Source organism: Macaca nemestrina, chromosome 14 (genome assembly GCF_043159975.1).
Source record: "Macaca nemestrina isolate mMacNem1 chromosome 14, mMacNem.hap1, whole genome shotgun sequence".
NCBI lineage: Eukaryota > Metazoa > Chordata > Mammalia > Primates > Cercopithecidae > Macaca > Macaca nemestrina.
This window is the reverse complement of record NC_092138.1, coordinates 7,827,448-7,849,691: the sequence shown is the minus strand read 5'-3', so window position 1 is coordinate 7,849,691 and position 22,244 is coordinate 7,827,448. Positions and strand designations below refer to the sequence as shown.

The 22,244-nt window shown below is 39.6% G+C and overlaps 1 long non-coding RNA gene across 1 annotated transcript; it reads right to left on the bottom strand.

Annotated features, from left to right (window-relative positions):
* Positions 1–4,594: 4,594 nt before the first annotated feature.
* Positions 4,595–16,347, bottom strand: LOC139358289 (uncharacterized). Its single transcript, XR_011613024.1, has 4 exons — positions 16,183–16,347; positions 7,345–7,465; positions 5,756–6,246; positions 4,595–4,982 (listed from the first exon to the last, which is right to left on the bottom strand). It is a non-coding gene; the product is annotated as an uncharacterized lncRNA (long non-coding RNA).
* Between the last annotated feature and the right edge of the window lie 5,897 nt (positions 16,348–22,244).

Here is a 22,244-nt window from a genome sequence, read left to right as displayed (position 1 = left end):
CATGGGCAATAGGTTGATCTGTGCAGCAAATCACCATGGCACATATTTACCTACGAACAAAGCTTTATGTCCTGCACATGTTCCCCAGAATTTGAAATAAAAGTTGATAAAACAAAAAAACAAAAAAGAAACCTGCACATGTACCCCTGAATCTAAAATAAAAGTTGAAAAAAAAGAAAAAAGAAAATCCCATTCCAACTATAAGACTGAAAGTCAATTGCACACATGAGAACAAAACTCAGCAAAATTCTCTATCAGACTATTCTATTTCCTCAATAATTTGTTCTTTTGGCCAATTCATTAAAATATTGTAACACCCTTGAAAACAATATTTTATTATAAACTTATTGGCAATTTTATAAAGAGAGATGACTACCAGTTCTAGAGTTTTTATCATAACATAGGCACTTGCGCCTGGCCAGCCTTCAAGTCACAATCATTTTGTGATGTTATTCTACTTCAGGCTGTTTTTCTGTCAATTTTCAAGACATTCTCTTGCCTGCCAGCTTCTAATCACATTGACAATATATGACAGCTGCTTGGAAGCCTATTTCTGATTAAATGTCCTTTAAAATTCACTGGATTTGGCAACAACTTTAAACCATTGGTTATCTGATGTCCTGGACATAGCTAGAGAAGCAGATGGTGTGGGACCCAGAAGGGAGTGGATTTATTTTTCCAAGAAATACCTTAGAACTCAATGACTTAGAGTCAGTCTTTATTTCAAACTTTATTTTTACACAGTTCATCTTTCTTATAAAAAAATGGATTTCAGAATGTGTAGATACAAGGATATTCCAGACAGAAATGATGAAGCTTTCAAGGCAATGTAAATTATTGATTCAAAAGTGGAAGTCATGTTCTTTCCAGTGATTTTCTCATCGTCCAGAATCCTGGCTTTTAAAGTCAGACTTACTGGTGTTCATTTTTGGATTTTGAATTCCACTAGTTTTGTGACCTGAAGCAAATCACATCTTAAGTGATTAAGATCTCTGAGCATCAGTTTTCTTTCAGATAAGATAATTCATATCTTTCTTGCTATTATATTATTATGCTATTATATATTCCTTTCTATCCTGAGAGTTAAATAATCATCCTATACATGGGCCTGGTTAATGTTAACAAGGCTAGTATCTTCTTTCTTTCCCTGCTGGAATTGTCTTTCGTGCTTTATTGATGTCCTTTGATTTGTCAGTATCATTCAAACTTTTCTCTACAAGTCCTTCCACTTGCAAGATATCTCCTTGTAGGTTCATACTCACTCTCTTATTTTCCTTGTAACAAGTTTTCTGATCGAATGTGGATAACAATTTCTGCTAGGCCGGGCGCGGTGGCTCAAGCCTGTAATCCCAGCACTTTGGGAGGCCGAGACGGGCGGATCACGAGGTCAGGAGATCGAGACCATCCTGGCTAACACGGTGAAACCCCGTCTCTACTAAAAAATACAAAAAAACTAGCCGGGCGAGGTGGCGGGCGCCTGTAGTCCCAGCTACTCGGGAGGCTGAAGCAGGAGAATGGCGTAAACCCGGGAGGTGGGGCTTGCGGTGAGCTGAGATCCGGCCACTGTACTCCAGCCTGGGCGACACAGCGAGACTCCGTCTCAAAAAAAAAAAAAAAAAAAAAAAAAAAAAAAAAATTTCTGCTGTTTTTGAAGTTGCATTGAATTTTCAGGGAGAATATGCCAAAACCTATGAATAATTCAACATTATCAGAAAAGGTCATCTTTCTGCCCCTCTGCCACAATTTTCTACAAGTTTTCTTTTTCTTTCTTTTTCTTTTTTTGTTTTGTTTTGTTTTGTTTTTGAGACAGAGTTTCACTCTTGTTGCCCAGGCTAGAGTGCAATGGCCCAATCTTGGCTGACTGCAACCTCCGCCTCCCGCGTTCAAGTGATTCTCCTGCCTCAGCCTCCAGAGCAGCTGGGATTACAGCCATACGCCACCATGCCCGGCTACTAGTTTTTGTATTTTTAGTAGACACAGGGTTTCTCCGTGTTGGTCAGGCTGGTCTCAAACTCTAATCTCAAGTGACTCACCAGCCTCAGCCTCCCAAAGTGCTGGGATTACAGGCGTGAGCCACCACACCCAGCCCCAAGTTTTTCTTAATGCATTTCTTTGTCTTTCTCAAATGCATGCTTTAGCTGTGCAGCTTCTTTCTCTGTCAACCTTTGATGGTCTTGTACATGAGGAATAAATTTGATTGAGTTGAATCCATGAGGAATCTCTGGAAATGGAGACTTGGAGACATTTCCTTGGCTTCTGTAGTTCTAATCCCTTCCTAACTAGCTAGCATTAGCTTCTCAACTGTTCAAGAATACAATAATACTGCCGTCCTCAGTCTATCCTCACTCAAGCTCTTCTAGGCTATGCCCTTCAGCTATGTTTTCATATTTCCATTTGAAATTCTTCCAAACTAAGTCTTCTGAAGTTCAGAATCTGGCACAGCATTTTAGTGCACATGGAACACACTGGAATCTGAAAGACCTGGCACTGCAAGCATTTTAGTGCATTGACCTCTGCAGTGTGCAAGAGGGAGAATTTAGCTCATTGCCAAAGGCTGCACGTTAATCTCCCGCAGCTCATGTAGCAAAGCACCACAAATTTGATGACTTCCACAACAAAAATGGATTCTCTTACAATTTTGCAGGCCAGAGGTCTGAAGGCAAGGTGTCCGAAGTGTTGGTTCCTTGTGAGGCTATGAGGGAGAACCTGTTCCAGGCCTCTCTCCCAGCTTCTGGTGTTTTGCTGGCCACCTTTGGTGTTCCTTGGCTTGCAAACTTCTGTCCTCGTCTGCACATCTCCTGTTTGCATGTCTATCTCTGCGTCCAAGTTCCCTTTTTATAAGAATACTGGTCATACTGGATTAGGACCCACCCATAGGACCTCAGCTTGACTTGATCATCCGAAAAGACCATTTCTCAATAAGGTCACATTCACAGGTGCTGGAGGTGAGAACTTTAATATGTTTTGGGATGACAAAATTCATCCCATACTAGACCACTCCATTTTTGTTCTTTGTGGTCAAGATAGCTGAATTTTCTTTTTTCATTGACTAAGAAGAATGTCAGTAGGTGAGGTCTACAGGACTGAAACCCAAGTGCCACCTTCTCTCATCAGCACAGAGACGGGAACAGCTGAAGTTCACTTTCACAGGTCCCTGTAAATGACTCATTTATCAGGTACCAGGTCTCCTGCTCTCTCTAGCTGGAAATTTGGTCAGAGGAAAGGGCTGCAATTTGCTAAAATAATTACCAAAGCTGTGGATGGATAATTCAAGTTTAGATCATACCATTTGAAAACGTTAATGTATCCTTTACATTTTGACTACCATTTATCTTCCAGCATTATTCTGAAATATACATTAAAATATTTTCTGCTGACCGTATTTATTGCAATCGTTCCTCTTCAGTTGTCTCACATCTGGAAAATATGTGTGAGAATTATTTCTTCAGGGATTCATGTATTTTTTAAAACTGTAGATGATGTAAATCTACACAGAGTTCATGAATAAGCAACCATTTAGGAGGTGCTGGGCACGGACACCCCACAGAGATTCTCAGGAATTCACAGCTCAACCCTGCAATGTGGATACGATGGTGCCTCCTTGTAGTCTCAGAGAAACTGTGATGGGCTCATTCCCATGAAGCTGAAGGCTTGCCATGCTGGGTCTTTCAGATTCCAGTGTGTTCCATGTGCTAAGAGCTGTGACTTTTCTATGAATGTAGCCCAGAGTGAGGTTGTCTCTGAAGTCAGCCTGCCTAGGCTTGGATCCAGACCCCCACACTAGCTAAGTGAACCTAGACAAGTGATGTAATCACTCAGTGACTCAGTGTCTCCCAACCAAATACATGGTGTTTATTTGTAGGGCTGTTGTGGAAATGACATTAAATTGTGCTGATAAAACATCTAATATAGGACCTGGCACATAAGAAATATATGATACATAGTAGCATCATGTATGTAATTATCAACAAAAAGTCAATCTCTGTAAAATATTTGAAGAGGTTTATTCTGAGCTAAATATGAGTGCCCAATGCCTGTGATTCTGCCCTCGGGAGATCCTGAGAGCAAGTGCCCTAGGCGGTCAGGGCACAACCTAGTTTTATACATTTTAGGGAGACATGAGACGTCAATCAACACATGTAAGATATACATTGGCTTGGTCTGGAAAGGCAGGAAAACTTGAAGTATTGTCTGGGGAGGGCTTCTAGGTCACAGGTATAGTTAAAAGTGTCCTGATTGGCAATTGGTTGAAAGAGTTATTCTCAATAGAAAGGAATAAATGCCAGAATTACATACAATAAGGGGTTGTAGAGACCCAAGTTTTATCATGCAGATGAAGCCTCCAAGTAGCAGGCTTCAGAGAGACTAGATTAGGTTGTATATGTTGCTTATCAGACTTAACGTGTGTGTTGATGTTAAATGGTGGTTGGCTTTTCCTGAATTCCAAAAGGGAGGAGAGTATAATGAGGCATGTCTAACCCCCACTTCCCGTTATGACCTTAACCAGTTTTTCAGGTTAACTTTGGAATATTCTGGCTGAAAGGAGAGGTCCATTTAGATGGTTGGCTTTCGGATTTTATTTTTGGTTCACGTAACGAAGTGATAAGGTGGTAGAAAATAAAAATGTTATAACTTACTACAAAATAACGGCAACTTAAGGAAGGAGAAGCCACGGTCTGTTGGAACCAAAGTCTCATGCTTTTAATTATCTTGCTGTGTTTTCTGTTCTTCTACAGGCAGGAAAGCTGCCCTCTTGCTTGGGAAGCCAACGACATCCCAATTCACTTACCTGGCCACACGTTTTTGCACCTCCTGTGATGACACAAACCCACTCACAGTTGTGGGAAGAGGTGGTGGTCCTTGGCAGAATGCGTCCTTGGCACAGTGGATTTGAGCTCAGATATGCCCTGGTCATGCTGAGGTCCATCCAGTACGGCCATGCCAGTTTTGCTCAAACTCAATTTTTCCACAATCAGGTGACCCTGAAAGGATGCAAAAATACTTGCTTTTGTTAAAAGTGCATTCTAAAAATCTAAAAGTGACACTTCAAAGCTCTTGCTGCTTCTCCAGGGATGGCTAGAAATAAACATGCTCACTATCAGCTTTTTGAATGTACCTTTGGGCCACATAGAGGAGCAGAACTGTTGTGTGGATTTTAACTTCGGTATTTCAATTGCCATCCGGCCTTGCAGCCTGAGGAATTCCGGGAAGCATTGTGTGATTTCACACTTAAATTGGTAAAGTGAGGTTGCACATGAAAGCCTTCCTATCCTAGAACCTCACAACATGAACAGAGAATGAGTTATAATGGAAATGAGAGGAAAAAAGAGGCAGCGAAAGAAGGCAAGAGAAAGGACACCAGCACACATTTAAAATGAATTGTTTGATGGCTAGGTGGCTCACCATTAAGCACAACAATGAATTATCTAAAAATATTCAAAACACAGCATGGTGCAGCTCCACATAGCTCTTCTCTTTGTGCTCCTGGCAGTGCTTGGAAAGAGCTAACAGGGGTCCTGACCAGCTCATGTGATGCCTGGACTGGGAGAAGTAACAGGAGAGGGGTGCGTGTGACCCTTTCCACACTCCTCATTCTGTAGGAACAACAACCACAAAACCAAAACAAACCCTCAGGGAGTCTATACTGGTGACTTCCTCAAGGGAGAAAACGGGGAAAAAAGGAACAAAAAGGCCTACTTATCTTGAGTAATAAATTAAAAATTAGAGGAACAGATTGTAGGTAAGAAATACACACCCAGAGAACATCTCAGGAAGGCCTTGTGGAGTCCTCTCACAGCGGCCCAATCACCTTCCATCAAAGCCATTTCTGCTTCCAGGAGGGGCAACAGGTGTGGGGGTGGAACAGTCAGGTGAGGGCGAGGATCAGTCCTTTTAGCAGGAGGGAGGCTGCAGGTCCAAGTTCCTACCCAGGAAGGAGGACATAACCCAAAGAAGGTAAAATGTCAAATCAGGTTGGGCCGGGTGCGGTGGCTCATGCCTGTAATCCCAGCTCTTTGGGAGGCTCAGGCAGGTGGATCACCTGAGGTTGTGAGTACAAGACCAGTCTGAGCAACATGGAGAAACCCTGTTAATACAAAATTAGCCGGGCGTGGTGGCACCTGCCTTTAATCCCAGCTACTCGGGAGGCTGAGGCAGGTGAATTGCTTGAACCCGAGAGGCGGAAGTTGCCGTGAGCCGAGATCGTGCCATTGCGCTCCAGCCTGAGCAACAAAAGCAAAACTCCATCTGGAAAAAAAAAAAAAAAAGTCAAATCAGCTTAATGTTGACTGCTCGATTCTAGGACATCTTGCAACAGGATATGCTCCCTTGACTTAAAGATACTCAAGAGAAGTGCAGAGGACAGGGCAGAGTCTGGGACTAACTATGTGGCTGCTCATTGTCCTCTCTGAGCCTATACCTCCCCACCCGGAACATCAGACCTGAGCACACAATGACCACATCACTGTACAGGGACGTGGAGCAGGTCCGTGCAGCCTGAGAAGGAAGCTCTTACAGCCAGAGGGGCTCTTCTTGCCTCTTGCCCCAAAAGAACCAATGGGAAGCAATATCACAGCAAAGAAAGAATTTAATAACCACAGGGCCAGCCAAGAGTAGGAGAGCAGGGAGAAACTTCTCCAACTCATCTCTCCAGTAATTCAGAGTCTAGGGTTTTTAGAGGGTACTTTGGTGGGCAGGGGGCTGGGGAACTGGAACAACTGATAAAAATCACAGGAGCATCTAAAGCTGTCTTCTTTCAGCTGAGTCAATCCTGTGAGGGGGGTCTCAGGACCAGGTGGCATCTCTTAGTCTGCCTGAATGCCAAACCTGAAAAACATCTCAAAGACCAGTTCTTTTTTTTTTTTTTTTTTGAGATGGAGTCTCACTCTGTCACCCAGGCTTCAGTGCAGTGGCCGGATCTCAGCTCACTGCAAGCTCCGCCTCCCGGGTTCACGCCATTCTCCTGCCTCAGCTTCCCGAGTAGCTGGGACTACAGGTGCCCGCCACCTCGCCCGGCTAGTTTTTTGTATTTTTTAGTAGAGACGGGGTTTCACCGTGTTAGCCAGGATGGTCTCGATCTCCTGACTTGGTGATCCGCCCGTCTCGGCCTCCCAAAGTGCTGGGATTACAGGCTTGAGCCACCGTGCCCGGCCAAAGACCAGTTCTTTAGGTGTATTGATAGTTATGTTATCTCTAGGAGTGGTTGGGGAAGTTATAAATCTTGCAAACCCCCCCCGCCCCCCGTTACATGACTCTGGGGCAGTCAGCAACTTTTAGGAAAACGTGCTCCACAATGGCAGATCATTGATTAATTCTGCCTATTCTTTAGCAAAGTTCAGGCCTTACCATAATTCTAACCTCTCTTAAGAATGTAGCTTCGATCTCCTGGCAAGGAGGGGGTCAGTTTCCCTTGCCTCTAAGTTGAACTGTAAACTAAATTTCTCTCATGGTCATCTTGGCCTCTGGGCTAGAATAAGAAAAAAAAAAAAATCGCCCATGATTAGATGCAAGATGGAGTCAGTCATGTGAGATTTCTCTCATTACTTATAATTCTGCAAATGTGGTTTTTAAATCTAGGAGAATCAATCCACATCATATTAGTACAAAGAGAAGTTTTTAGGCTGGGTGCAGTGGCTCATGCCTGTAATCTCAGCACTTTGGGAGGCCAAGACAGGAGGCTTACTTGAGCCCAAGAGTTGGAGACCAGCCTGGGCAACAAAGTGAAACCTCATCTTTACAAAATTAAAATATTAACCAGGCATGGTGCTGCATGAGATGGGAGCGTAACTTGAGCCTGGGAGGTGGAGGCTGCAGTGAGTCATGATCGTGCCACTGCATTCAGCCTGGGTGACAGAGTGAGACCCTGTCTCAAAAAATTAAATAAATAAATAAAAATAAAAAGTAAATAAATAAAATAGAAGTTTTAGACAGAGTTATCCACTTTCAAATCACGGTATTTATGCAGCAATCAATACCTGAAGAAGAAGAGAGAGAAAGAGAGGGACTGGAAGGTGGGAGAGTGAAAAAAGGAAAGAAAGGAAGCGAAAGATGAAGGAGGCCGGGTGTGGTGGCTCACGCCTGTAATCCCAGCACTTTGGGAGGCTGAAGTAGGCGGATCACTTGAGGTCAGGAGTTTGAGACCAGCCTGACCAACATGGTGAAACCCCGTCTCTACTAAAAATACAAAAATCAGCCAGGCGTGGTGGCAGGTGCCTGTAATCCCACCTACTCAGGAAGCTGAGGCAGGAGAATCACTTGAACCCAGGAGATGGAGGCTGCAGTGAGCTGAGATTGCACCACTGCAATGCAGCCTGGGCAACAGAGTGAGACTCTGTAAAAAAAATTTAAAAAAAAACAAAACAAACAAATAAAAAAAGATGAATGGGAAATAAAAAGTCACTAATATTTTACTCTATGCAGAAGAATGTGTAAATAATGATTTACGTTTAAATAAACTCAAACATAGGGTATTAAATGTAGCTAAAGACAGAGATTGTGGTGATTACAAAATTCCAAATAAAATTTATATATTACTGAAGAAAGGGAAGAAATAGAAATAGCAAAGGAAAAAGTCAGAACAGCTTAAAACTAAATTACACATATAGAAAAATGGTTTTAAATAAGCACCATGAATGCTGAGTAAAAAACAACTTTATTAAAACAATTAAAGGAAAGATAATACATTATGGAGAAAAAATAGGTAATCTAACACTAAGATAATACATGCCTTTGTAATAAATAACTCTTAAAAGGAAAGCAAAATTTTTATTCAAAGTTTTAATGAAATGGAATTTTCCAGAAGTAAAGAAAGAACTGCTTGTGTGGGTCACAAAGGCATACTTAGTTCCAGAAAAATTGATATAAAATGCCCAGCATTGAAACATATTCCATTTGTTAGTGAATTTTAATGAAAAAGGGAATTGTTCAGATCACCAGCAGACAAAGCAAGTTACTTAAAAAGAGGAAAAATAAATTGGCCTCAGATTTCTCCAGAGCAGCATCTGATACCAGGAAGACAGTCCTGAGGGAAAGTGGAGTGCAAGATGTCCGTCCTCACATTGTCACTCAAGGGTCAAGAGAGAGGACGGACCACAAATACGAAGAACCTCAGCAAGCATGATACCCAAAAACACTTTTAGAAAAAGAACCAGACAACAGAATTTAGCCAAGCAACAATTCAACTTGGAAGCGTGAAAAAATGTTCTGGTGTAAGTGTTAAACACTTGTACATGTAGAAGAATGACTAAACTGGGGGAAACATGATTCAAAAGGTAAATGTTCTAATTCTCAACATTGTGTCACAGGATCTTTTTTTGGAAAAGGAAAAGGATGACTATGATACAAATATAAAGTGAACATATGTCAAATATTTTATTTAACTTAAAAAATTAATAAGACTACTTATAAAATGTTATAACCAGTTCAAAAGAGAATTCAAAAAACGACCAATGGGCCAGGCACATTGGCTCTTGTAATCTTAGCACTTTAGGAGGCCAAGGTGTGAGGATTGCTTGAGCCCAGGAGTTTACACCAGCCTGGACAACATAGTGAGACCCTGTCTCTACCAAAAAAAAAAAAAAATTACCTGGGCGTGGTGGCACGTGCCTGCGGTCCCAGCTACATGGGAGGCCAAAGTTGGAGGATTGCTTGAGCCCAGGAGTTCAAGCCTGCGGTAAGCTATGATCACCCCACTGCACTCCAGCCTGGGTGACAGAGCAGGAATTTGTCTCAAACAAACAAACAAACAAACAAACAAAAAACACAAAACAAACAAAAATAAAACTAACAACATATAGAACATAAAGAACTCTGAAGTCTATTTACAAATAGATGTAAAGCAGCTCTATCCACAGGACAATAAGCAACCTAGAATTAATTTGCATTTCTATGGATGAGATGTTTGCATTATCATCAGTTTTCTACTACCTACCAAGTTGCAAAATAGCTCAAAGACCATGAAAGGCAGTGATAACCCAGATAGATGAGCTGGATAGGAAATCAACTACACTTTTCAACTACATTTTAGTCTTTCATAGCTTTTATTGACAATTGTAAAAGTTATAATATATGAATCAAAAGCACAATAAAATGGAAGAAATTATATATGTGTTATTTTTCTTACTTTAAGGATGCTGGATAACTTCTTAGGTATATAAATCAAAGAAAATATATTTATATTTATTCTGTAAAGGCACTGCAAGAGTCTCCAGAAAAAAAAAACTAAGATTAATTTGATAGTTAATTGTCTATGTCAGCTTGAGTGGGCCATGGGGTTCCCAGATTAAACATGTTTCTCGGGGTGTCTGTGAGGGTGATTCCAGGTGAAATTAGCATTTGAATCAGTGAACTGAGTAAAGCAGCATGCCCTCTCCAAAGTGGTTGAGCATCATCCAACTCATTGAGGGCCTAAAAAGAATAAAAGTTGATGCCCTAGTTTGGATATTTGACCCTCCAAATCTCATGTTGAATTTTAATCTCCAGTAATGGAGGCAGGGCCCGGTGGGAAATGATAGGGGTGGACCCCTCATGAATGGGTTAATGCCCTTCCTTGCAGTTGAGTGAGTTCTGGCTCTGTTAGCTACCACAAGAGCTGGTTGATACAAAGAACCTGGCACCTCCCTGCACTCTCATGCTTCCTCTCTTGCCGTGTGATCTCTGCACATACAGTCTCCCCATTCCCTTCTGCCATGAGTAGAGGCAACTTGAGGTCCTCACCAAAAGGAGATGCAGGTGCCATGCTTCTTATACAGAGTGCAGAACTATGAGCCAAATAAACTGCTTTTCTTTATAAATTACCCCACCTCAGGGTATATTCCCTTATAGCAACAGAGACTAAGATAGGTAAAGAAAGGAGAAATTTGCTCCTTTTTCCTATGTGACTACTTGAGATGATGCATCTCATCTCATTTTCTCTTGTCCTCAGATTGGGATGTACATCATCAGTTTCTCTGGTTCTCAGGCCTTCAAACTCAGACTGAATTACATCATTGACTTTCTTGGTTCTGTAGCTTGCAGACAGGAGTTTAAGGGACTTCTCAGCTTCCTAACTATGTGAAGCAACTCCTCATAATAAATCCCTCTCACCCACACAAAGCAATATGCACATACATATATTGCTGCTTTGAATGGTTGAACACTTTTTTCCCTTTCCAAACTCATGTGTTGGAAACTCAATCCCCAATGCGACAGTGTTGGGAGGTAGATCCTAACGGGAGTTGATTAGGCCATGGGAGGTCCACCCTCAATAAGGGATTAATGCTGCTATAAAAAGGGCTTGTGGGAATTAGTGCTTTCTCCTTTGCTCTTCTGCCATGTGAGGACATATTGTTTGTCCTCTCCAGAGGACATAGCATTCAAGGCACCATTATGGAAGCAAAGAGACTAGACCTAACCTGCCTTGATCTTGGACTTTCAAGCCTCCAGAATTGTAAGAGAATAAATTTCTGTTATTTATAAATTACCCACTCTGTGGCATTCTATTATAGCAGCATAAAAGAGAGTAGGCACACACACACACATACACACATTTTATATATATATAATTGGTTCTTTGTATTTGGAGAACAATGACTAATGCAATTAAAAATATAGGTAACCAAATTGAAAGGATTCAACAAAGGATTTCCATGTGAGAATAGATTGCTAATTTTTATGTAATTTGTAGTAGAGTCAATTATTATTCACAGTATGTTAAAGACAAATCATTCTGACATTTTACAAAATGGTAAGAAATATTTTATTCAAGACTATTACGGCTGGGCGGGAGAGAGTTGCAATAGGAGAGAGGTTACACTCAACTCCAAATACAATGAGGGCCAGTGGGGATCCATAGACAGTAGGCAGTAAGCAGAAGGAAAGGATGGAAAGTTACTGAGAGGAATGCAGTTGAGTAGAAAAGGTGATAAAAGTAGGGGAGCTTGAGTGGACGTCAACAGTGGCATGGTGCTTCTGGATAAACTGGCTTAGGAGGATTCTTTGCTAAAGCTGGACTGAGCAGGCCATGGAAAGGGCTAAGGATGAGGCCTGGTTGAAAAGAGGACTCAGAGGAGCCAGACTGAAATTTGATTAAGCAGAGAGTCCCTGTCAAGTAGTAAGTTAGTAAATCCCAAAGAAGAGGTATAGTGTTTAAAGTTATGTTGAAGAAAAAAGGCAATGAAGAGAATTGCAACAAAATCAAAAAAGCAGAAAAATTAAGGATAATATTTTATACTGAAATATATTTAAACACCAATACTAAAATTCAGGGCAAAAATAAAAATAAAAATTGCATTTGAAAATGTAATGTATTAATATTTAGTTAATCTATATTGGTAACAAATTAACAAGGACCTTTCTGTCCTATTGAAACCTTAATTTTCCCCTCTGTTTCTTTGTCATTTTAATTTTCAGAGGCTCTCCATGCCCACAGAACGCCTGTGAATGCATTGACTCTCAGAGCACAGATGAATATAGGTCCTCTACATGATGACTGGGCTGTCTTTCTTTTCCTCCAAAGAATTTTGATCCTTACGCATCTTGTGTTCAATTCCAGCTTCCATCTTTCCATTCAGATCTTGGTCAAAGCTGTGGTAACTACTTTTTTGATGATTTGAAGGTATTTCTGCAACCTTGATTATAGTGTGGTACACAATATTGTTCTTAGCATCAAACAATGTGCCTGTTCTACAGTAAAAGCGCTTAACAAGATAATAAATTAAATCATAGCTTTGTAAGAGTCTTGTACAATGATGTTTCTAGGCAAAAATAATGATTATTTAAAAATTTTAAGTAGCCATTAAACAGTACTGGAATAAATATTTTTTAAAAATAAAAATGTATCAACCAATGATTTTCTTTCCTTTCTCTTTTTCATTCCTCTCCTTCTTTCCTTTGTTCTTTTTATCTTTATTTTTCTTTTTTTTAATATTATTTACTTTATTTATTTTAGAGCTGTGTAATCTTATTTCATGTTATTTCCATCACACAAATGTTTTTAGAAAAAGTTGTCATTTTATTATCTTTTATTTTATTATTATTTTTAATAGACACAGGATCTCACTTTGTTGCCCAGGCTGGTCTCAAACTCCTGGGCTCAAGCGATCTTCCCACAGTACTGAGATTACAGGCATGAGCCACTGCTCCTGGCCATAAAGTTGCCATTTTAGAAAAGCAATCTGTCACAATATTAATTTAATTTTATGAATACTGAGGATATTTCTACATTTTTGTTTTTCTAGAAAATGTCAGAATTCAAAAGTATTTTTAGAAACTATTTTTGCATGTCTTATTTATAGAAAATCAAACATACCGAAAGCTGATGTTATGGTATAATAACCCCCTTGCATCCATTAACCATCTCCAACAATTATCAGCTCTCAATGGTTTTGTTTCACTCATCTCCCCAATTCTATTTGATGACGTTGTAAAATATTTCAGAGAAAATCCTAGACATCATGCCATTTCAACTGTGAATATTTCATCATGTACTGCCAACAGATGCTGCTTTTACATATTTACCGTGCCATCCATTATCATACCAAAATTAAAATATTCCAGCCAGGCGCGATGGCTCACGCTTGTAATCCCAGTACTTTGGGAGGCTGAGGTGGGGAGATCACCTGATGTGGGAAGTTGGAAACCAGTCTGGTCAACATGGTGAAACACCGTTTTCATTGCAAATACAAAAAATTAGCCAGGCATGATGGCGGGCGCCTGTAATCCCAGCTACTCAGCAGGCTGAGGCAGGAGAATCGCTTGAACCCGGGAGGCGGGGGTTGCAGTGAGCCGAGATCACTCCAAGGCGCCCCAGCTGGAAGATCAAAAGCGAAACTCCGTCTCAAAATAAAATAAAATAAAAATAAAAATAAAAATACTCCTTCATATCACTTAACACATAGGTGATACTCAAATTTCCCCGATTATTGTCTTCATGTATTTCACAGTGTTTAAATTGTTTAAATTAGAATTCAAGCAATACCCATAAATCGTATTTGTTCTTTCTGTTTAGTTGTTTTCTGCTTCCTTTTTTTTGGGAGATCGGAGGAGAATTTGAATCATTCATGTTGTTCATTCCTCGCATGTGCATTTGGTTCAGTGCTTTTTTGTGGCACTGTTTTACATGTTCCTCTTTCTTGATGTGTGTCCTATGAATTCTTTAACTCAGAGTTAAAGTTCATTTAAGTCAGTATTTTTCAACAACACGTCACAAATTATGAGAATTTTAAATTTGTATTGTATCACTTCTAATGATGCTAACATTAAATAGAACATTTAGATGGTATCAGCCTGATATTTCCAATATACATTTTTACATCAACCAGTCTTTGCAAAGTGTGGCTTTCTAATTCCATTATTTCTTCTGTATTTATTACTTGGAATTTTGAATAAAGAGAACCTTTTGTTATGTTACAGTTAGCTACTCAGAAAGATAAAATAAATGTTTAATTATTTCTAATTATTTTTAAATGCTTAGAGGAACAAGTTAGTATCTTAAATGAATGGTAATCAAGATTTTGTAAATATTATTTTTGATGATAAATTTTTAAAATATACTTTTTGTTTTACAATAGTTTGGGATTTACAGAAAAGTTATGAAGATAGTGTACCAGTCAGGCTTCTTCAGAAAAACAGAATCAGTATTATTTATCTATCTACCTATTTATATCTGTCTATCAGCTATCATCATCTGTCTGTCTACCTATAAAGAGATTTATTTGAAGTCATTGCTCACCTGATTATGGGGACTGGCAAGTCCAAAATCTGTACTGCAGATAAGTAGGCTGGATGCTCCCAGGCATGAGTTTATGCTGCAGTGTCAATGCAAATATTTTCAGGAAAATATAAGCGTTGCTGTTAAGGCCTTCCAATTGATTGAATAAGGACTACCCACATAATAGGAAATAATTTTCTTTGCTTAAAGTCAACAGATTGTAGATGTTGACCACATTTACAAAATACCTTCACAGAAGAACCAGGTTAGGGTTTAACTGAATAATTTGACCATCACTGATAGTAAATACCCCATGCCCAGTTTGCTGTTATCTTCCATTAGAAAGGTCTCTTTCTCACAATGAATGAAATGATGCTGATTCATGATTATTAACTAAAGTTTATACTATATTCAGCTTTCTTTACTTTTTCATCTAATTCACCTTTTCTGTTCCAGAATTCCATTCAGAAATTCCATGTTATGGCCAGGTACAGTGGCTCATGCCTGTAATCCCAGAACTTTGGGAGACCAAGGAGGGCGAATCACAAGGTCAGGAGTTCGAGACAAGCCTGGCCAACATGGTAAAACCCCGTCTCTACTAAAAATACAAAAAATTAGCTGGATATGGTTGTGGGTGCCTGTAATCCCAGCTACTTGGGAGGCTGAAGCAGGAGAATCGCTCGAACCTAGGAGGCAGAGTTTGCAGTGAGCTGGGATCGCGCTACTGCACTCCAGCCCAGGTGACAGTACAACACTCCGTCTCAAAAAAAAAAAAAAATTCCATGTTACACGCAGTTGTCCTGTCTCCTTAGGCCCTGCTTGGCCATGATAATTTCTTAGACTTTCTTTGTTTTTGATAACCTTGACACTTTTGAGGAATACTGGTCAGATATTTTGAAAAATGTCTCCCAATTGTAATTAATCTCTTTTTAAAAATAATTAGACTAGGGTTATGAAGTTTTTAAAGGAAAACCACGGAGGTAAATTGCTATTCTTAACACCTCGTATCAAGAATACATGCTATCAACGTGACTTGTACTGTTGATATTGACCTGGCCAACAAAGTGTTTGTCAGATTTCTCCACTGTAATGCTACTTTTCCCCACTTTCCATACTCCATGGTCAGTTTGGGTTGGTTAGGTTGTCTTCTCAGTATAGCAAGGCCTTTAGAGAAGGTCCTGTATAGGTAAGGCTTCTGATGGCGGTGCAGGGTGACTGCTAAGATCTGCACAACAGTCACTATGAGTCCTTGCCTCTTTCCCCATTTCTAGCTAACCCCACGCTCTAGACATGTCAGTTCTCCCAGTGTTTCACATGAGGCAAGTCAGAGGTGGGCCTCTTAGTTAGTGCCCCCAAATACTAGGAGAATTGAACATAGGCCTTAGTCTCTCTTTCTCCCACTTGATAAATCAAGGGTCAAGGGACTCCTTCTCAGTGTGTGGATGTGTCATCTTGGGGGAGAGGCAACACAGACAAAGTAAATCTGCTTATCTTACCCTACTTGGTGCAGTTTTGGGGCTCCACTGGCATGCTACTGCCTCTCTAGTGGCCTCCTGGATTCTCACAAAGGCATTCCCATCTATGGGTAGTTGCTAAGTTGGTGTTTCTGTGAGGGGACTAGGCGTGGGGACCTCCTCTTCCACCAGATTGCTGATGGCACTCTCTCTTTCACTTCTGAAAAAAAAATTACTTTTGGAATATAGAATCTAGAATATAGAATTCTAGGATATAGAATTTTAGGCTGCTGAAAAAAAGATTTCAAACCTTTGTGTAGTTCATTCTACTCTATTCTTGCTTGCATGGACCTTGATGAGAACTCTGCTGTAATTCTTATTCTTGTTTCACTATATTTAAAATGTATTTTTCCTTCAAGATTTTGTCTTTGGTTTTCTGCAGTTTGACTAAAATAGGCCTAGATATGTTGTTTTTATTTATCCTGCTTGGTGTTTACATTTTGGGGCCCATATCCTTCAATGAGTAACAGGAAATACAGGACAGAAAAATAGTTAAACAAGAGTATATGGAAAGACGGTGGGAAAGACATGGAGGACAAGTCAGAGAAGGACTAACAAGTAGCACAACTTTTAACCTAATCCAGTTCTTACTTTTCAAAACATGTATTTGTTATTGTTGTGCTATACAACTGTGTGTATCTGTATTACATATACATGATAGAAATAATGTGAAAACTTTAAAGCAAGCGGCATTGATGGAATTCACTGGTATTCCTAGGTTTCATGTGTTTCCAGTAGCTTGGTGACATTTGACTCTCCATTTGTTAAAGGAAGTCTCATCTTCTCTCAGCTCTTGCAATTGGTTCCATCACTTTTTTTTTAGTAACCACCCTACTGCACTGAAACCATCTTTAGCAAAATACAGAGTTGGAAATAGGGCTAAGTAAGTAATATAGCTTCTTTCCAAATGAGTAGGTGTGAAGATCTTAAATGCAAAATCTTTTCTAACTATACTAGTTGAAAGATATTTTGGTCTCAAAGTCACTTATTTAACTTCCTGTAAATCATTAACATGTTCTTTGTCCATTTTAAATGAATTAATAATCAGGTCTAGTATATTAACCTAATAGAAATATTTAAATCAATCATTATACATTTTAAGTAATATTATAACCAAAATATTTCCAAATAAAACCATTAAGTGTATCCTCATGCAATTCTCAGTGAACAAGGTTATGTGCAATACACATATTTATAGTCCCCTTTGAATTACCTAATTTCCTTAGAACTTGGGAAGATCTATTCAAGATTTTAAATATGCCTGAGAAATATGTCGCATATTTTCTCAATAATTCAGCTTCAACATATAATTTTTAAACAAATTTAAAAGTTATTCAACAGCAACAAAAAGTGAATAAGATCTTTTTTTTTTTTTAAATGGAGTCTCCCTCTACATGCAGCCAGGCTGGAGTGCAATGGTGCTTTTTCGACTCACTGCCACCTCTGCCTCCCCGGTTCAAGCGATTCTCCTGCCTCAGCCTCCTGAGTGGCTAGAACTACAGGTGCCCGCCACAACGCCTGGCTAGTTTTTGTGTTTTTAGTTGAGATGTTGGCCAGGATGGTTTCGATCTCTTGACCTTGTGATCCACTCATCTCGGCCTCCCAAAGTGCTGGGAATACAGGCATGAGCCACCGCGCCCGGCCAAGATCCATTTTTTTTTAAAATTTATTTATTATTATTATCCTTTAAGTTGTAGGGTACATGTGCATAACGTGATTTTTTAAACATTCTCCTTAGCAGAGCTACTTCCTTTGCTATACAGAATAAGACATCCAAATACGTTTTCATTGTCACTGCAAGTTCATAAAATAATCTTGTCATTCAGAGGTGCACTTTCCATGCTACTGGGAGCACTAGCAACCCTGGAGATTCCTGGGGTCTTTCACTAGGTTTCTTGATACCTACGTGTTGATGAGCATAAGATAAGCAATGGCTAGAACACCTGGTGCAGTTTTTTACAGTCCTCCTGCCATCCACTCACCTCATTCACCATGGCTGCTGTTCCATCTGCAGCAGAGGCGATGATTCTGAGAAATGCACTGTTTTAATGAATTTTAAGAGTTTCAGGCAATGGAAATGTGTTTATATTCATTGTCAGTAATTTTGAAAGTAACATTTCCTGTGTGGCTTTTCATCCCTTACAAATTTAACATATGCAAGCAGTAAACCTTCATTACCACCTGAGGTGTTTCTTTTTCTTCAGTGCAAATTTACTAAACTGCAGTGCATTATAAAGTTGTATCTAAACCTTTCCCCACCTCAAAATTTTTGAAGCATGAAAGTTACTTGTTGAAAAAGAAAACAATTATCTCCTTGGAATTTATTTCCATTTTAGTATTAATGATTATTCACACAGTTAATATGATAACTTTCCTCTAGTATTAGTTTGCCGTATTTTACATTAATTTGTTAAGTTCGTTTTACCTGAGAAGCAATTAAACATTTTCTTTCTGATCCAAAAATGCCTTCGGTATTTTAGTTACATTATTACTTTTGTCAAATTGTTACAGGAAAGGGGTCCTGGTCCAGACCCTAAGAGAGGGTTTCTGGGTCTCACACAAGAAAGAATTCAGGGCAAGTTCATACAGCAAAGTGAAAGCAACTTTATTAGGAAAGTAAAAAAATAAAAGAATGAAGACTCCCTAGAAAGAGCCGCCCCGAGGACTGCCTTGCCCATTTTTATGGTTATTTCTTGATTATATCCTAAACAGGGGATGGATTATTCATGACCCCCTTTACAGACCATGTAGGGTAACTTCCTGGCGTTGCCATGGCATTTGTAAACTGTCATGGTGCTAGTGGGAATGTAGCAATGAGGACAACCAGAGCTCACTTTCATCACCATCTTGGTTTTGGTGGGGTTTAGCTGGCTTCTTTACTGCAACCTGTTTCATCAGCAAGGTCTTTACGACCTATATCTTGTGCTCCTATCCTATCCTGTAACTTAGAAAGCCTTAACTGTCTGGGAATGCAGCCCAGTAGGTCTCAGCCTTATTTTACCCAGCTCCTATTCAAGATAGAGTTGCTCTCGTTCAAATGTCTCTGACAAAATCATGTCTTCATATCTTGTAAGGCCAATGGATATCTGACATCTCTCTTTATCGACATATTTTTTGAAAATGTTTTGCCTAATATTTGGTTTTATTCTGTTTTTTTTTTCAAAATAAATTTTGAAACAAAATCACTACTAAGAATCTAAATGTTACTTAGTAATTTATTCCTATATTTAACATTTTAAATAAAATCTAAACTTGCGTATTTTCCCATATAGGTAGATCACTGTAATCAGGAGAGTTACACATGCAAATTGACAAAGTATGCTTTATCAGAAAGTCAAATATACCAGAAATAAAATTCTGGATGACAGCATGCTTCTCCAAAATAATGGACAATTCTCAGTAAAGTGCCAAATAAAGCAATATGTAATTTTCCCTTAATTTATATGGTAGATCCATTTGTGCCAAGTTCAACACACATCACAATTGTGTGAAAGCATCACACTTACAGGTAAAATAGGGCTCCATCATTTTTTCAGCTTCATCATTTTCACTGAAACATTCAAAGTAAACTGGAACACAGCATGGTTTTCTAGGGTACAGAAAGGTATGTCTAGATTTTGGAGAATTCTAGATGTGGACTAACTAAAGTCCCAGTCCTCATTCTCTAAATGCTCAGAAAATTTCCAAAATTCCCTGAAGAGTAGGTATTACCTCCTATGGGAACCACTGATATCTCACAACCACTGATATCTTTGCAACCTCAGAGTAACAGTGCTCCAGTTCACAGAAAGAAAACTGAGCTTCAGAATGGGGGGGGAAATGTCCTGTTATGGTTACACAACTAATATATAGTAGAGATGGAATTAAAATTCAGGTCTGAGTACTTCAGAGCCAAGCCTTTTCCACTAGAATGCGCTGGTGCCAATCTCTTTTGACTAAATAAATAGGTGAATCAAAAATTAATAAATGGGCCGGGCGCGGTGGCTCAAGCCTGTAATCCCAGCACTTTGGGAGGCCGAGACGGGCGGATCACGAGGTCAGGAGATCGAGACCATCCTGGCTAACACGGTGAAACCCCGTCTCTACTAAAAAATACAAAAAACTAGCCGGGCGAGGTGGCGGCGCCTGTAGTCCCAGCTACTCGGGAGGCTGAGGCAGGAGAATGGTGGGAACCCGGGAGGCGGAGCTTGCAGTGAGCTGAGATCCGGCCACAGCACTCCAGCCTGGGCGACAGAGCGAGACTCCGCCTCAAAAAAAAAAAAAAAAAAAAAATTAATAAATGGACTCATCATTTGGCCTTAAACATCTTTTGCCATCCCAACTGCTCCTTGAAGGGAAGGAAATTGAGGCCTACATAGACTATTGCACTTTCTAATATCGGAAGTCTTGTCCACACTACAGTGACCATATTTCACAAACCCAGCATGTTCTCTTGGATGGACTTAAAGCCACTGGATACAAAAATCACTACTATTTTCATTGCATGACTCTTTATTGCTTCCTTGTATTTTGTGAACTGATAATGAGTCACAGTGATATTGCAGAATTGTGATTTTATTATTATTATTATTATTTTTTGGCTGTGAGCTTTGAAAAATTAAACAGGTTGAGGTTGAACTAATTTGCTAATGTGACCTTTTAATGTTTAAAAACTGCATAATTGCCCTCAGAAACAAGTTCCTCTTGCTTTTACTAGGAAAATGATACTGATAAAATATAAATTAAATCAGTTTGATAGACAGATTGGGCAACGCAACCCGCAACACCTAATTAATTCCACAGTGATAAAATTGCCAACAATGAAGTTTCATGAGAAATATGATAAAATGATATATCACTGCATTTGAAACAAGATAATTTCCAGAGAAAGATTTTAAAAGCAGTTTCTAACTGATAATGTGTGAAAAGTTAATTAAATGTAATCACTAATTATCTTTATTGCCCCATTTAGAAGAAAGCACCAAGCACAAGGGTGTTTTTTATATCTGCCTCATTTAATCCTTATGAAGCATATGTTACTTTTTCAGTTGTACATATGAGATAAGTGAGGCTGAGAAAGTTAAAAGGAATTGTAGGATCCAGGATCACAAAGCCAGTAGTGTCAGACATGATAATCCAGTCCTGGTATGTTTTGCTCCAAAGGCTACATCTCAAACTTACAATGTGCTGTTTATTTATGGACAGTGTAACCCCAATGTGTGTGTTAAATGTGAGCTAAGGAGGTTATAAAAAGTGTTATGCATTTATGTGGCTCAAATGTCCTTGTGTTAACCAAGCTATGGCTATAAAACAAAGCTATGCTTTTTTCTTATTAGTTTGAATTTTATTGAAGCAACCAGGCACACAATTTAAAAAAAAAAAAAAACTAATAAAACTTGAATGGGAATTTTCTTACCTCTGCTGTGCTGAGGCACGAAGACAGTAGATGCGTCATTTTAAAGCAAGGCCAAGATGAAAAATTGGTTTTTTTCATCTTTGCAAAATTGGTGTGCTAGGAACCATGCATTTCTCTCCTTAGCTTACCACTTCCTCCTATGCAAGAGACTGGTCATGCTGCAAAAGGAAAGAATTCAGAGAAGAAGAATTTTAGAGCAGGGCTGGGGTTTCCCTTCCTTCCAGTTCGGATATGGAGTGGGGGCTTGCCTTTTCCTTCTGGCTTAACAATGTTTTGCAGTTGGTGTCTGACTCCAGCCTGGAAAATCTAAAGAGGTAGAGAAGGTCTGCAGAATAGCCAATGGATGAGCCAAGGGGAAGTGCTTGTGTCAGAGGCATTTGAACCTGAGCGACTCCATCTTGAGTAGGGGCTTGGTAAAATGAGGCTGAGACCTACTGGGTTGCATTCCCACATGGTTAAGGCATTCTAAGTCACAGGATGAAATAGGAGGTCAGCACAAGACACAGGTCATAAAGGCTTTGCTGATAAAACAGGTTGGAGTAAAGAAGCCAATTAAAACCCACCAAAACCAAGATGGCCACTAGAGTGACCTTTGGTCATCCTCACTGCTACACTCCCACCAGCGCCATGATAGTTTACAAACGCCGTG